Source organism: Palaemon carinicauda, chromosome 12 (assembly GCF_036898095.1).
Source record: "Palaemon carinicauda isolate YSFRI2023 chromosome 12, ASM3689809v2, whole genome shotgun sequence".
Classification (NCBI taxonomy): domain Eukaryota; kingdom Metazoa; phylum Arthropoda; class Malacostraca; order Decapoda; family Palaemonidae; genus Palaemon; species Palaemon carinicauda.
Window position 1 is genome coordinate 34,468,387 of NC_090736.1, and position 15,000 is coordinate 34,483,386.

Sequence of the window (15,000 nt, forward strand, 5' to 3'; positions counted from 1 at the left end):
CTACCAAAATGATAAGCATTTTCCAACATTTTTTATGGTGGACTACGCTATCTTTACTTCTTTATCACATCAGGAAATCAACGTGGAAAATAGAATTAGTTTTGTTATATTTCAACACAACCTGACACCTTCATTTGACAACTATACTGATAATTAACTTTTTAGTTATTTTTCGTTATCTTTTAGAAACCTTGTTCTATTCTAGAATTCATACTAGGGATTACACCATCTAGATTATGTAATCCCTAGTATGAATGCTAAAATAAAATAAGCTTTCTAAAAGATAACGAAAAATAACTAAAAGGTTAATTCTCAGTATAGTTGTCAAATGAAGGTGTCAGGTTGTGTTGAAATATAACAAAACTAGTTTTATTTTCCATGTTGATTTCCTGATGAGATAAAGAAGTCTGGATTGCGTACCCCACAATAAATAATTTTTTAAATGATAGATAAGATATGTTTATTATACATCCAAGAAGGTGATGTATAGAGAAGAAAATGCTTGTTTTACCATTATATATCATTTCCCCACTATGTTTTCCTCACCCAAAACCCAGAGTTTCTACTGGGGGTCTCCCATTATCGTAGGATATATATATATATATATATATATATATATATATATATATATATATATATATATATATATATATATATATATATATATATATATATATATATATGTATTTCTGAAACTATTAATTTGCGGCGGGAACGAGTGTTATTTTCGAAGAGAGCGGAATGTTCTCTGTAGAAAAAAAGTAGTTTTTTCCTAGGTTATATTGCCCTGTAATGCAGTAAAATGATACCTATATATATATATATATATATATATATATATATATATATATATATATATATATATATATATATATATATATATATATATATATATATATATATATATATATATATATATATATATATGCGTGTTGTTTATTCCATCATTACATCCCGTGTTTCTGTGAGTTTTACGCATATATATATATATATATATATATATATATATATATATATATATATATATATATATATATATATATATATATATATATATATATATATATATATATATATATATATATATAATTGGGTTTAAATGACAGCACAGGATTAAAAATGAAACAATAAGACATTTTTCGAGTACCATATGTGGAAGAGATCATGGTGACCTGTAGATGAGATAGTTTGGGCATGCTCTTCGTACTTCCCAAGAGAGATTAGTTCACTATACGTTTAAAGGCCGATTCGCTCAAGCCGTTTTCTTTCCAACAAGCGGCGCTGGCCAGTGGCTAACCAGTGTCGAAATGTACATTCACACGAGATGTTCCCTTTCCGTTTACCCAACCGCGTTCGGTTTTCATTGTTTACTTAGATTTTGTCACGTGAGAACAGAGTAAATTTAGACACTATAAAATGTTGGTTGATAACTGTGTTGATAAAATAAGTTATGCAACTTCATTTTAATTTATGCACTATGCTAAGTATATTAAAATTATGATAAATTCACGTTTCATTGAATGCCTTCCCAGTTAATTTCCATATCTTCTGTTTATGTAAATTATTTCTATACATCGTGTTTGCCATATCAAACATCTCATACCCTTAAACAAGTTCAATTAAACTCTCATTCGAGGTTGTAGGCCACGAAACGAACAGGTACGATACAGGTTCTCGTTCACACGAAACATCATCAACCCGTTGGTTGGGACGGGTGGCTAACGTCCGTCAAACCAGCCGAGGTTTCTTGGAAAGGAAGCCGAGCCGGCTCGGTCGGCTGGCAACCGAGGGCCGCTAAAGTACCCAATTACAAAGGGCTCATACAGTTTTATGTTGGAATGGCCAAGAGGTTTCGCTCTCTGTCAATATACTTTAACCAAAATAGCTCTCTTAACCACCAAAAGCAGGCACAAAATGATTTAAGAGACAGGAATCACAATTTTTCATCTCAGTCTTAAATGAATAATAATAATAATAATAATAATAATAATAATAATAATAATAATAATAATAATAATAATATAATAATAATAATAATAATAATAATAATAATAAGAAGAAGAAGAAGAAGAAGGGTTGTGGTAGCTGTTTGGGATTGATACAGAAAATTTTGGTCTTTATTCAATCTTAGAACAATAGATATGTGGGTATATTCTGTGTTTTCTCCTAGATTCAATATGATCAAGAACTATATTGTTTTTGTTCCTATAGTATAGACAGTACAAACCCATATATTATTTGTTCCTACACGAATAAGAATATAGCCCAATGCTACCCGGCCTCATACAGCGAAGACGATATAAGGAAGATTTGTATTCACTCATATAATGAAGACAATACAGGCCTTCATTTTTATTCCTACAGCCAGCACGATACAAGTATATTGTATTTTTTTTTTTTTTGCTTCAATAGAGATGATACAAAATAATGTTTGCCTTTCTACTTATTAAGATTGATTGTGGTTGATATGAAACAACATTGAAATAATACTAATTTCTTATAAAGAAGAAGTTTTTATGGCAATTCATAAGTATCCTTAAATGGGAGTTTATAATCTAAAATGAAATAATACTACCTGCCAAGCACTAAAAGTATTCTGAAAAAGAAAATGCCTTTTATATCTCAAAACTAAGATGCTAAAAGGCTTCCATTTTCGAAACATTATTTCGTATTATGGACCGTTGCTATTTACCATCAATTTGCATTACAATTTCTACGCAGAATTGAGTAAGTATCTATTGTTCAGGAGGGAAAAAGGAATAATAAATGTTGTCAATTCTTATAAGGGTAATTGCAAGACAAACATTAAAAGGAAAGGGTGAAAACAGAACTTTAAAAAGCCTTCTTTGGTCATAATCATTTGATTGATTGAAAGACGTTCCCTTGTTGATACTATTAAATACTCCTTCTACCCCTAATACTATGCTAAGTAATAGATATTAAATGTACAAAGAATGAAAATGTTTTGATATTAGAAACAAAAACAAATGCAACAACAGCAATAATAATAATAATAATAATAATGATAAATAAAATAATAATAATAATAATAATAGTGATGATGGTGATGATCATTATTATTATTATTATTGTTATTATTATTATTATTATTATTAGTAGTAGTAGTAGTAGTAGTAGTAATGTCTTTCTTGTATTATTTCCATCAATAAAACCACCATCCTGAATTAGTCCTACATTCTTACAAAACACTCTGAAATATCATTGTTTGAACATGATAGAATTTCAAGAGTAAGCATAATATAAAACGAAAAATATCAAAGTAAGCATACGTAGTGATGAATCATGGAATTAGCAATCACAAATAGATAGTTATTAAAATATAAAATCAAAATTGGGCTTTCCCTGTTGGAATGTCATTCAAAATCAGAGGAAAATATAAAATATCGTAAAATTGTGAGATAATAAATTGCACCCAAGTAACATTTAATCAACCAATATCACTGAAAAGATGTTGAGATGAAATGATTGCATACAACATTCAGAAGGAAAAGATGAAGATTTTCTGCAAACCAAAATGTCAAAATTGTTTCATGTTGATAGGTAACTTTGGAAGAACTAGGCTAGCATAAGTCTTTTTATAAGTTTATATATGAAATATCTGTGTTAATGTTGTTACTGCTCTTATATTTTATTTTACTTATTCGTTACTTCGCATATAGTTTATTTCTTTCTTAATATCCTTTCCTCATTGGGCTATTTTTTCTGTTCGTGTCCTTGGGCTTATAGCCTTCTTCTTTTCCAACTAGGGTTGTAGCTTAGCTAATAATAATAATAATAATAATAATAATAATAATAATAATAATAATAATAATAATAATAATAATAATAATAATAACAATAAATGACATGAGAAACTAGGATTCAATGCAGCAGGGATGAAAAGAAAATGCATTAAAGAAAAGTGGGGAAAAACAAGTAAATGATTAATCTATAAAAATTTAATTAACAGACATCCCTCGAAATTTCCACGTCTTATTCCTAACACAAATATACGTAACACATCCTTCATTAGAAAAAAAAATAGATAAGGAAATAATACCTTGAATCTGTATGACAAAGATACGTGCAATGATAGGTACCATAAATTGGGTACATCAAGACCAGAGGACGTTATTCCTAAATTAACAAGAACGGCACAAAGTTCTGCTTATTTCAAAATGGACTTATATTTTTCGGTTACCAGAGTCATTTGTGCAAGGCTGACTTTTGCAGCATTGTCTGCTGTTTTCAGAGGGTCGTGGTGGCCGATGTGGTAACGTCCCTGACTGGTGAAAGCCAGATTGAGGTTCGAGTCCCTCTCCAACTTGTTAGTTTCTTTGGTCGCTGCAACCTCACCATCCTTGTGAACTAAGGAGGGGGCGGGGTGGGGGGGGGGGCTGTAGGTCTATCTGCTAAGTGATCAGTAGCCATATTGCCTGGGCCTCCTTGGTCTTAGCTTGGGTTGGGAGGGGGCTTGGGCACTGCTCATATGTATATTTGATCAGACTCTAGGGCATTATCCTACTCGATAGGGCATTATCACTGTCCCTTGCCCCTGCCATTCATGAGTGGCCTTTAAAGAATTTAAACCATTCTTCAAACATACCACAAGTTATGAATGAAAGGCCACTTGTTTTCTCTCTCTCATTGAGAAAGGTTTCCCATTACCATGTTTGGTGTTCCCTTTTGGTATTAAAAATCGTAGTTCCGGTGGCATCGGCTGATTATCAGATGAGGACCGTAAGGATGAAGGGATTAAAAAAAAAAATGAAGGAGAATTATGGATTGCAATGGTAATCAAAATGTAAGGATTTAAAGGTAACTGCTACTTGATAATAGATAAGAAAGTTTTAAAGATATAAACTTGCAGCTATAAAAAAACAAAACTTTTGAGGGAAGAACAGAAATGTACCTTTTTTTTTAAACAAGATTGCAAATAAGACAAAGCAATCAAAGTATCATTTTCTGGTGTATCATCAATCGGCAGAATGTAAGGCAGAGGAAAGCATGAAACACAATGGGAAATATCTAAATCTTGTCGCAAGACCTAATTTACCAGACCACGATTAAATATTATTTCTTATGGTTGAGAATGAATATATTCGTAAAACATATATTCGTTAAAAATATCTTCGCTAAATATATCTTCGGCAAAAATATCTTCTCTAAAGATATAATCTGACATTTTTTTTGGTTAAGAGTATGGTACTTGGATGACACGGACTATTCACGGGTTGTTGGATCCATGTGAATTGGAAGCTTCCAGAAGACTAGTGGGACATATGACGACTTACGGGGGAAAGGAGAAACACCGAAAATAGAAGGGACAATTTCAAAGGCACAGGAAGAATTGTTAACATTGATAAATTGGGGAAAGGGTGCTCCAGGAAAATTTCTGAGAGGACCGTGAAATATACGACAAAGAAACGACAGATTAATGGACCAAGTCGCATCATGTCTGCAGGAATAACAAATTGTGTATTTCAAGGAAATGTGAGGAACTTTTTTTTTTCTTTGTATTCTTGGATAGGACAAATAACTAATTCAAGAAGAATGGTGATATTTTCATAATAGAATCCGCACCAATATTTCTGTAAAATGAATTAAAATGTTAATTTCAAATTTTTTTTTGAGAGTTATTGATGTGTATTTGTTCCCCTAGACATATATGACGGAAGTTTCATGCTGCTCATCTTCCTTCTTCTTTCACACCGCTATCCCTACATGAAGTGGACACCCGGTTGCCTGATGCTGTCTAACCTTTGAATATATGATTCAACTGCATAGCAGCGGTTTCCCCAAATACTGGGAGTGGGTGCAACCTTTTGTAGAAAGACTACAAGTAGCAACTGTCCTTTTAGTCACTTTCTACGACACCACAGAGCAATTCAAGTTGCTTATCTGCTGATAAGCAATACCAAGTTCTTGGTCACGTGATTTAATTACCATATAGTCTTAAAATCCATTATGATTCATATACTGAAAGCTATATATTTTAGGCTACAAATAATTAAAATTTTATTTCTATATTTCGTTAATTAGACTAAAAAAAATCAATATCAACATCTCTGATAAAATATTCAAAAACTTAATTATTTTCCAAAGATAGTCTTTCATCCCGAATAAGACATCGCGATCGAAATCCTTCTTGCAATTCCATTTGAAATGCAAAACTGGAAAGAATCATTGGCCAAACTGTTGTAACTGTTGAACTTTAAGATTTTTATGAACACAGATATGTTGTACCATATCTAGGGCTCTCTTCTACGGATTTAGTGATATGTTTGAACAGGATATTATTCCTAATTTGTTTGCTCAAATAGGATGAATGGGGAGGAGAGATGGATGTTTGCTTTTTGCTAATCTGATTTCTTTTCTCTCTCTCTCTCTCTCTCTCTCTCTCTCTCTCTCTCTCTCTCTCTCTCTCTCTCTCTCTCTCTCTGGTCAATCCAGTCCTTTCTGCTTATTAATTTTTTGACAAAATCAAACTTCATATTTTTGATGCACTTTTAATTAATCCTTTTGGTTATTGTTTTATTGATAAATTTTTGCGCTTCATCATTTTTCTCTATAGATAGTTGGTTAGCGAAGGCACCAACCACCCGTTGAGATACTACCAAAAGAAAATTATTGGGTCATTTGACTGGCCAGAAAATACTATATTGGATATCTCTCTGGATACGGCTCATTTTCCTTTGCCTACGCATACAACGATTAATCTTGCCTATTCTTTACACGTTTTACTTTTTCCTCATATATCTGGCAACACTAAGAAAACTGAATGTCTTCTTCGTTCGAGGGCTTAACTTTCACTGTCGTTGTTAAGTGACTACTTTCCACCTGGTTAGGGAAGAAGAGACTTTTAATCTATGGTCAGCAACTCTTCTAAGATGGAAAAGGGTCTTCAGTCTTGGATAGTGCCATAGCCTCTGTATCATGGTCTTCCACTATTTTGGGTTAGAGTTCTCTTGCTTGAAGGTACACTCAGGCAAGCTATTCTCTATTCATTGTTTATATGTGAGAGATCTATTTTAACGTTGTTACTGACTTTAAGGTATTTCATGGTGTTATTCATTTCTTTTTATAGCCTACAAAACATAGTGTATTTATTTCCTTATTTCCTTTCCTGACCGGGTTATTTTCAATCTAGAACCCCTCGGGCTTATAGCATCCTGCTCTTCCAACTAAGGTTGTAGCTTAGCAAGTAATAATAATAATTATAATAATAATAATAATAATTCTATTTTGTAAAACACACAGCAAAACAGGTGTTTTTTTCACTATATTGTTTTCATCACAAAAAGCATTGAGATTACCATTTATAATTCATTTACAAATTTCATTTTTGTTGTAAATGTCATTGAATTCAGAAAAGAATTCTTATATAAAACAATTTTTTCTTTCCATTCCATGCACTAAAACGTCAGCTGTATGAGGAGCGAGCAGGAACTGATAAAATCCCCACAGGTGTGAAACCGTTTTAAGGTTATTACACGTTACTATTGCGACTACTTGTCCGCTTTTTACATATGAGAAAGGATATTAGATACCGGATGGTTGGGATATTATAGAGTGGATGTTCCTTTAACCTTTAAATTTTTCCTCGATTTTTCGATGCTCACTGTAATGCTACATTATGTTATACCTTCATAAGTCATACCTTTCAGTATAAAAACAAAATAGAAAAAGATAAGAAAAATAACAGTATAAAAATCACTGATGCCGAATTATTCATCATCTTCCTTAAGCAATTCAGTAATATATATATATATATATATATATATATATATATATATATATATATATATATATATATATATATATATATATATATATATATATATATATATATATATATATATATATATATATATATATATATATATATATATATATATATATATATATATATATATATACACACATATATATATATATATATATATATATATATATATATATATATATATATATATATATATATATATATATATATATATATATATATATATATATATATATCCCCATAATCAACTATTACTTGGCCACTACAAAACAAAGGCCTTAGTCATGTCCTTCCCTTTACAGCTGTTTATGCTCTTTGTATCCCAGTCCACACCTTAAACTGACTTAGTTCGTCAATCCATCGTCTTCTCTTCATTCCCCTGCGTCTTTTACAATCTCTAGATAACTGCTTTTTTGGGCTTAAGCCATGTCGTCCTCATGGAAGTTCCTATAGGGTAGCTTCCTAGGGTATATTACAACTACGGCGATATACCCAGAGAATTTACCTTAAGGTACCCAGAATTCTAACTCCTGGAGCGAGTATCCCTAATGAAAGGGATATCGCGACATATCAGAGGAAGGATTCTTGACACGCCACATGGCAATCTGCACCCCGAACAGAGATTACGTATCGAGGGGTCAATTGGCAAGAAACGAAACGGGAAAGAAAAAGGGGGAGCCGCTCCCAAGGCTCCCCATTCTCCAGTTTTGCCAGCGTGCCTGGCACCAATCCTGGCGCCATCTGTATTCCTTTTTGCGTAGCTTAACAACTCGGTGTTTTTTCCTGTGTTTCTCGCAAATCTTGGATTTATTCAGCTTTTCATGGCTTCTCCAACTTCGTCGGCCTCTGATAAGTTGAGTACCATTTCTTTTATGTATAAATGTAGGCTCTTGGTAAATTTTTAAATGATTAATAGGATTAATCTTTGTTACAAGAGCCGTAGCCTACCGGAGGCATCATGGACGCTGTCGCTCGCTAGGTATGAGTTTTAGTTAGCCATAGCGACATTCCCGGTTGTTTTGCTTTAATAAATTTTAGCTATTTAGCGTTACATAGGATTTCCTTTATGCTTTACTATTATTTTGGCGAAGTATTCGCCAACTCTGGCCTACGCTAGGCCATGTAGCCTAGTCGTTTGGTCCTAGTACTTCATGCATGATTTTGGTTTTTCCGAGTGTATTAAAATTTTATTGAAGCTTTAGACTGTTTTTTATACATTTAAGATTATGTTGAATATTTCCAATATAGTATACGAGTGAGTTTCGGTGATTTAGGTAATCGATTCTCTTGGTGCCTAGGCTAAGTTGCTTATGGAGCCTTAGTATACTTTCTCATACTCCCCGGTTGCTTTCTTTTCTTCGGAGAAGGTATGCAATCCCTTTCCCTCTGTTTAAGCCTTGGGCTTATCCTTAAGTGGTTTATCTGAATTAACTTTCGATAAAACTATACTGGGGTGTTACTGTACCTTCCTGTTTCAGTAAGTCTGGTTTCAGAGAAGGACAGAACAACAGAGTTTTTAGTCTAAGTATGTGTTTGTCTGGCTTGGGGTAGAGTCTCCCTCGCTGGCCTGACACAGACATAGGAGGCTCAGCCTCCTTAGGTCACTACCGAAGGTTTCTGTACGAGATGATTCCCTCTTTTGTGATCTAGCAGACTAGTCCTTGTTGCTGTTCTCGGGGGAGGATAAGATCCTTTTCCTGGGAGTAGCAACACCTTCCTTGCTTTGGTTCTTTGAGAGCTGGCAAGTATTGCTGGCCTCCCTCCTTGGATCTCCCTTAGGCTAAGATGAGTTTTCTTGGCTGCAGGTGATCCTTCACTAAAGCAAGGTTGGTAGGACCCTCTTTTGTCCCTTCCCCCTCTATCTCCGTAATGGCCTAGCCATTACAGTACTGTACGTCATTTTACATCTGGACCTAGGATAGGTTAGGATGTGGAATTGACTCAGTCCCTTGCCGGCCGGCAGAGTCTGCCGGCCGGCAAGGGTCCTCTGCCTTGAGTGCGGCCCGGACCTCCCTTGGTCCCTCATCCATGCCTGCCTGTAGAGCCAGACGGCATTGGTCAGGAAGCCTGAATTAGATTCTCCCCTTCCTTATATGCACTCTTTCGGATTGTCGGGCTTGGAGGTAGTTTTCGCTCTTATCTCGGCATCAATTCTGTTTTCTTCTAGTGCTGTACCCGACCCAGCTGCCGGCCTATGAGGCCGGCAGCCGGGCAGTCGTAGTCCTCTGGTTCTTTTGCTGCCGGCCGGCATCGGTTGTTTACCTTTGCCGGCCAGCTAATGTCAGCCCTTGTCTGCCGGTTGCTAGGAGCATTGGCCGGCAGCCGGGTGCTACCTTGTGTAGCCGACATTGGCGTGCCGGCCGGCACAGGCATTTGAACCAGCGTTCTGCTGCCTTATAGCTGTTAAGTAGTATACTTTAAAGCTAGTTATGGTGTGTGCCGGCCGGCACATAACCTTCTATACTGTACCAGTATTCTTCAGTATAACATATACTGTAAGAAGAAAACTATAGTATAGGTGTTGGTACAGCACTGTGTGTTCTAACACTTTTGTGTTGTCTTGCACAGCCCTTTGCTGTTGCCTTACAGATAAGAAAGTGAGTTCTTTCTTGTCTATTATCCAGGATTTTAAAATCATTGCTTAGGTGTGAGCTACACCTGTTTCCTCTGGAAACTTTTCATTGGTTATTCTAGAAGAGATTAACCATACGATTTTGTTATCTGGAAGGGTGCAACAATTGGTTGTGAAGGAAACACAAGTGTGTGTCTTTCCTTTCTGAATTGTTATGCTAAACTGTGCATATCCAGTGATACGTAGTTCACTTGATACTCATGGAAATTTCTTCTCTTTACAGGAGGATCCTCCGAAGTGCGGAAGTGTTTTCTGCAACGTCCGCAGTAAGAACCTCTGCGGACATGAGTTTTTTAGGAGGCACGCAGCATGCGCTGTCTCCAAGGGTGATCTCAAGTATTGGGATCCTCAGGTATGTACCGTGTGCACTAGCCTGATTACTGAGGCCTTTGATTCCCCTAGGACGGCTTAATCAAGGGATATAGCAAGGGAGAAGCTTCATACCTGGGTAAGGGTCTTCCAGAAGAACATCTCTGGACCTTATCTTCCAAGTGAGAAGATGAGGGCGTATCTTTTCCCTAAGGCATCAGCTGATGCAGTGATTCCCCAGCCTCAAGAGGAGATCCCCTAAGTTCAGACCCAGGTGGATGCTGAAGTCGCGGTCGCTTTGCAAGACATCCAGTTGGATGACAGGATGTCTAATGTGGACCAGCGTCTGGAGGAAGACCTCCTGGCAGGAGGCCAGGATGAAGCTCAAGCCCCAGACATTGTAGAGGAAGAGGCCGACGAGGTGTCGGCTACTCCGGTTCAGATCCCGGAGCCTATTCCCTCAACATCGTCCGGTCTCCCAGTAGAGCTGGGACAGGCCCTCTCCTCCATTGTTGGAATGATCCAACAAATGCAGAAGGAGAATCAGGAGAAGGCGGCGGCAATGGAACTGCGGATGCAGAGCCTTGCAGCATCCCATGGGCCCCAGAAAAGGCTCAATGTGAAAGACCTTCCCTTGTGCTCCGATGTGAACCCATGGAGGTATGCTGAGCACATGCCGATGACGACTGGAAAGATCGTCATCTCGGATAAGTTGGGTTCAGTTCCCCTAGAGGAGGTGGAATTCTGGCCCAGCAAGGAGTCATATCCGGACTGTTATGTCCGGCTGAGGAAGGAACCAGCTTCAAAGGAGGAGACAGAGCCGAAGGAGGTCATAGTGATTGACCATGCTAAGGCTCAAGCTCTGCTTTCATATTCGATGAAAGAGAGGGGCTTCACAAACTCAAAGGTAGCTTCATTGAGTAAGAAGCTCCCTTCCTTTGTGTCCTCTCCTGCTAGAGCCTTCCCCTTTTTACAGAAAGGGTTTGTGGCTGTACTAAAAGCAGTCGGGGCCGGCAAGCCTTGCCCCTCCTTGGAGGAGTGTAAACCCTTGTCGCTGGGCCTGCCTATGGACCACAAAGAATGGAAGGACGCCCATCTTACCCTCTCAGTTGGGAAGTTGGAGGCTGATATTGCCGGACGTCAGTTCGGCGAGGACCTCCCTAAGCTGTCTGACTTTCTTTTGCAGAGAGAGCTCGAGACAAAAGAAAGACTGGCTGCCTCAATGTCTCTTCAGACTACTCTTGAGACGATGGCAAGTGACCCCAAGGTCCATGAAATGTTCATGGAAGTGGCCAAGACTCATCTGGCCACAGTGACGAAGGATCTTTATAGCTTCGTCAGGGCGAGGAGAGCCTGTAGGGAGTTTGTGTTCACCTCGACTACGGTGAGGCACGAGCCAAGGAAACTAATCTCCTCCAACATTTGGGGCAAAGACCTTTTCCCTACCGATTTGGTCAAAGAAGTTGTTGATAAGGCCGCCTCGGAGAATAGAAACCTTCTCCAGAAGTGGGGCCTGGCTATCAAAAGAAAGTCTTCCCCGGATGAGGGTCCTCAACCAAAGAGGAAGACTATGAGGACTAGGCTACCGTCTCGGCCAGCCAAGCCTCTTAGACAGCAACAGCAACTGCAATTGCCATTGCCTTCAGTGCCCCAGATGGTGGCACAAACCCCGACCACATTCCAGTGGGTACCCCAGGCTGTGTTGACACAGTCCTCGGCATTCACCCCAACGTTCAAAGGGCAGTCTACTTCCTTTCGAGCAAAGCCTAGAGGAGCAGCCAGAGGCTCGTCTAGGCGCCCCTCAAGGGGAAGGGGATTTAGGGGTGGTCGCGGTCAGGGAGGCAAAACCTCAGGATGGCAGTCCAAGTGAGATGATGCCGGTAGGAGGGAGACTTCAGAATTTTCGGGATCGGTGGACCTTCGATCCCTGGGCCAACAGCCTACTCAAGAACGGACTGGGCTGGAGCTGGTACAGCACTCCACCCCCATGCCCTCAGTTTTTCCAACACTCCACCCCCGTTCTGGAGGAGTACGTTCAAGAACTGTTGGAGAAAAAAGTGATCCGAAGGGTGAAGTCCATCAAATTCCAAGGGAGGCTGTTTTGTGTTCCCAAGAAAGACTCGGAAAAGCTCAGAGTCATTCTTGACTTGTTGCCACTCAACAAGTTCATAGTGAATTGCAAATTCAAGATGCTAACACTGCAACACATAAGGACCTTACTGCCCAAGAGGGCATATTCCGTCTCCATAGACTTGGCAGACGCCTATTGGCACGTTCCAATCAACCGTCGACTCTCCCCCTACTTAGGGTTCAAGCTACAACGAAGACTATACGCCTTCAGAGCCATGCCTTTCGGGCTAAATATAGCCCCAAGAATCTTCGTGAAGCTTGCGAGCGTAGCTCTCAAACAATTACGCCTAAGGGGAATTCAGGTAGTAGCCTACCTGGACGACTGGCTGGTGTAGGCAGCATCCGAGACAGAATGCTAGCAAGCTTGCAGTCAAGTGATGCAGTTCCTAGAGTATCTAGCTTCAAGATCAACAGAAAAAAGTCTCGACTTTCTCCATCTCAAAGGTTCCAGTGGCTGGGAATCCACTGGGACCTAATGTCACACCGTTTCTCCATCCCGGCGAAGAAAAGGAAGGAGATAGCGGGTTCTGTCAAGAGACTTCTAGATTCCGAAAGGATATCAAGACGCGAACAGGAGAGGGTACTGGGTTCTCTCCAGTTTGCTTCGGTGACAGACCCAGTACTAAGAGCACAGCTAAAGGATGCAACCGGAGTTTGGAGAAGTTATGAATCAAACGCGCGAAGAGATCTGAGAAGACCAGTTCCGCTTCGGTTACGTACTCTTCTCAGGCCTTGGTACCAAGCCAGAAATCTAAAGAAGTCGGTTCTTCTTCAGCCACCTCCCCCGTCGGTGACGATTCACTCAGACGCCTCGAAGGAGGGAAAAAAGTCCAGGGGACTTGGTCGAAGCTATTCAAGACCTATCATATAAACTTTCTAGAAGCTATGGCAGTGCTCCTTACCTTAAAGAAAGTCTCCCCGCGTCACTCGATCCACATAAGGTTGGTGATGGACAGCGAGATAGTTGTGAGATGCTTGAATCGACCAGAATCGAGGTCACCACCTCTCAACCAGGTGATGTTGGCCATCTTCCGATTGGCGGAAAAGAAGAAGTGGTACATGTCGGCAGTTCACCTTCAAGGAGTCCGCAATGTGACAGCGGACGCTCTATCCAGGTTCACACCGATAGAGTCGGAATGGTCCTTAGACGCAGGATCATTCTCCTTCATTCTGAATCAAGTCCCAGAACTGCAGATAGACCTCTTTGCGACGAAAGACAACAAGAAGTTGCCCCTGTACGTGTCCCCGTACGAGGACCCCTTAGCGGAAGCAGTGGACGCGATGTCCCTCGACTGGAACAGATGGTCCAGGATTTATCTGTTCCCTCCTCAAACCTTCTGTTGATGGTCCTCAACAAACTGAGATCCTTCAAGGGGGTAGCGGCAATAGTGGCCCACAAGTGGCCGAACAGCGTGTGGTTCCCCCTGGCATTGGAACTACGGCTGAAGTTTGTACCGCTACCAGATCCAGTTCTGACCCAGCGAGTCCAGAAGTCCACTGTCTGCGCTTCATTACAGAAAACCCGGACATTGCAGCTCATGATTTTCTCTCCCTAGCGGTTAGAAAGCGTTTCGGGATTCTGAAAGCCAGCATAGACTTCCTAAAGGAATATAAGTGCAAATCTACTAGAAGGCAATAGGAGTCATCTTGGAGAAAATGGGTGGCCTTTGTCGAGGCGAAGAATCCGCAGGAGATCTCGACAGACTTTCTTCATCCACCTCCATGGTCAAGGGTTGGCAGCTAACACGATTTTGGCGTGTAAGTCTGCTTTGACAAGACCCATTCAATATGCCCTGCAGGTCGACCTCGGTAACGAGATCTTTAATAAAGTTCCGAAAGCCTGCGCTAGGCTCAGACCTTCAGCACCTCCAAAGACCATTTCATGGTCTTTAGACAAAGTTCTTCATTTCGCTTCTCTGATGAGCAATGGGGAGTGTGCATTAAAGGATTTGACACAAAAAGTTATTTTCCTATTTGCACTCGCGTCCGGGGCCAGGGTTAGTGAGATCGTAGCCCTCTCGAGAGAGGCAGGTCCTGTTCAGTTCCTGGATGGGGGAGAACCGAACCTGTTTCCGGATCCTACGTTTCTCACCAAGAATGAGTTACTCACCAACAGGTGGGGTCCCTGGAGAATCTGCCCTCT